Source organism: Austrofundulus limnaeus, unplaced genomic scaffold, assembly GCF_001266775.1.
Source record: "Austrofundulus limnaeus strain Quisiro unplaced genomic scaffold, Austrofundulus_limnaeus-1.0 Scaffold417, whole genome shotgun sequence".
NCBI classification, from domain to species: Eukaryota; Metazoa; Chordata; class Actinopteri; order Cyprinodontiformes; family Rivulidae; genus Austrofundulus; species Austrofundulus limnaeus.
In genome coordinates, this window is record NW_013952819.1 from 432,941 (window position 1) to 435,737 (window position 2,797).

At 35.3% G+C, this 2,797-nt stretch overlaps 3 non-coding genes across 3 annotated transcripts; all 3 read left to right on the forward strand.

The window, feature by feature from the left end:
• The first annotated feature begins 522 nt into the window (after positions 1 to 522).
• trnat-ugu (transfer RNA threonine (anticodon UGU)) lies at positions 523 to 596 on the forward strand. The gene has a single exon. It is a non-coding gene; the product is annotated as a tRNA-Thr (tRNA).
• A 271-nt stretch (positions 597 to 867) lies between these two features.
• On the forward strand, positions 868 to 941 carry trnat-cgu (transfer RNA threonine (anticodon CGU)). Its single transcript has one exon. It is a non-coding gene; the product is annotated as a tRNA-Thr (tRNA).
• A 279-nt stretch (positions 942 to 1,220) lies between these two features.
• trnat-agu (transfer RNA threonine (anticodon AGU)) lies at positions 1,221 to 1,294 on the forward strand. The gene has a single exon. It is a non-coding gene; the product is annotated as a tRNA-Thr (tRNA).
• The last annotated feature ends 1,503 nt before the right edge of the window (positions 1,295 to 2,797 follow it).

Here is a 2,797-nt window from a genome sequence, read left to right on the forward strand (position 1 = left end):
AAGTCTACTAAAACCTAAAAATAGTAACAGGCAATCTTTTCTTAATTGGTTCCAAAAATGTCAAATGTGCATTCGWTTTCCTTCAAGTTCTGTGGCTTTGATTATTTCTTTTTTAACCAATGCTTTGCTTACATACAAAACCAAAAGTCTATCTGTGTACACTATCTTTTGAGGGACTGTGGCTTTATTGGTCAATGTGTCTACCTTGTAAATAAGAGAAACTGGGTTCATATCCCAGCTGTACATAACAGCAAAACAGAAGTATTAAAWCTTTGTCCTCCTTCAGTTTGATGTGAAATTTTAGGCATGAACATTTTCCTCATGAAGCCTTTCAGTAATAGCAGTTCCTATGTCTAATAAAAACTACGGATAGCAACATGCTTTCCTTTGGTTATTTTTTCCAAAAACCATCAAAGTTGCATTTGTTTTCCTTCAABATCTGTGGCTTTAATTATTTTCCTTTTTATGGATGCTTTCATGACATGCAAAAGCAAACATCTTCCTGTGTATACAATCCAACAAGGTACTGTGGCTTAGTTGGTCGAAGTGTCTGTCTTGTAAACAGGAGGTCCTGGGTTCAAATCCCAGCAGTACCTGAATGCAACTTAGTGTTATTAAAGCTGTTATTCCAACTTCAGGTACATCTCAGAGTTGCGTATTAAATATCCCTCAGCTTATGATTAGTGATAGTTCTGAAGTCTTCTAAAACCTATTAATATTAACATGCTTTCCTTGGGTACTTTGTTCAAAAAACCATCAAAGGTGCAAAAATTCTCATTCAAGTTTTGCTGTTTTGAATTTTTTCTTTTTACTAATGCTTTGTTGACATAAAAAACCAAAAGTCTACCTGTGTTTACAAGTTTACACGGTACTGTGGCTTAGTTGGTCAACGTGCCTGTCTCGTAAACAGGTGATCCTGGGTTCAAATCCCAGCAGTACCTGAACGCAAGTTAAAATTGTTGAAGCTTTTATTCCAACTTCAGTTAGATCTTATACTTATGTGTTAAAAAAAAGCCCTCATAATGCGTATTATTACTTTTAGTTCTTAAGTCTACTAAAACCTATTAATATTATTATGCTTTCCTTGGGTACTTTTGTCCAAAAACCATCAAAGGTGCATTAATCCTCCTTCAAGTTCTGCAGCTGTGATTAATATTCTTATTACTAATGCTTTGTTGACATAAAACACCAAAAGTCTACCTGTGTGTACAATTTTCCACGGTACTGTGGCTTAGTTGGTCAAAGTGCCTGTCTAGTAAACAGGAGATCCTGGGTTCAAATCCCAGCAGTACCTGATTGCAACTAAGAATTATTGTAGCTGTTACTTCAACTTCAGAAAGATTTTATACTTATGTGTTAAAAATGCCTTCATAAACCCTATGATTAATTGTAGTTCTGAAGTCTACTAAAACCTATGATTATTAACATATTTCCTTAGGCACTTTTTTCCAAAAACCATCAAAGGTGCATTAATGCTCCTTCAAGTTCTGTGGTTTTGATTGCTAATCTTTTTACTAATGCTTTGTTGACATACAAAACCAAAAGTCTACCTGTGTATGTAGTTGAAAACGGTACTGTGGCTTAGTTGGTCAAAGTGCCTGTNCTTTTGACACTAAATTACCGTATTCAAACCGTAGTTTACAACACAGCGTTTCAAAAATCGACAAGCAATAGCTTCTCACTATGCTAGCGATACAGCTTAGCTTTTAAGCTGACGGGTCGGACCGGAAGTTCCGTGTTCAACCTAATATATCCGTCCTCTGTCCGTTCTAGCGGCTCGGGGTTAAAACTGCACGAAACAGCGTTTGGACTCACCCAAAATTCTCTGAAGCTTATCAAACAACTGATCGCAGTTTAATCGGTCGCTCAGGGCGCCGAAAATTACTTTTTCGCCGTTTATCGAGACGTACCGTTCGGTTCTTCGTCCCGGAAGTGGTTGGAGCTAACGTTGTTAGCCTGTGTTACACTCAAACTCTTCCCCGTATTTCGTTTTATTAATTTATGAGTTCTTAAACTCATAAATGTTAGCGAAAATACAAAAATAAGATGTAAACTGAGTTCACAGATTATATCTTATCGGTAAATAGCGTTTCGCTATTTATAAGAGCTGAGCTTATAATATTTCCATTTCAGGAAGTGACCTCATTAACTTCATAAACCGTAAAATGCTTAATTTTATCAGTTTCCATGTTTAAACCTTTATTTTACGACCCAAAATGACAGAATAACAACAAAATCTGCAGCTTTTTGCAATGATCTGAACACCTCAGTCATAAAATGGGTCTTATAGCATCATTGTGTTTGCCAACAGTAAGTAATAATTTATATTACTTCTTCAATGCACAGAGATATGTTTTCATGAGAAAAATATTTTAAAATGGAGTTCACCATTCAGGGATCCTGTATGGGAATTGTACGTGCCACCATTTGTAAAAGATGAGTTATTTATGCAAATAACTTACCTTACACTTCTCATAACAAAGTTATAAGAGTAATTTTTACCAAGGTTTTACTCATTACTCTAATATTTGTCAGTGCAAAGGGAAGTGACACAATGAGGGAACTCAGACTGTTCAAGTTGATTCATAAAAGATTATGCAATCATTTATTTACACAAATTGAACAAAATCATAAATTACAACTGATTGTGAGCTATTTATGATAAGCGTCTAAGTTAAAATGAGGTAAAACTCGCGTCCGAATTTCTTTCACATTAAAACTCAGATTACCTATATATAAACAGTAAAATGTCAGTTCTGATGTTAAAACTGAAAGATTTGCTGGCACTTCACTTGGG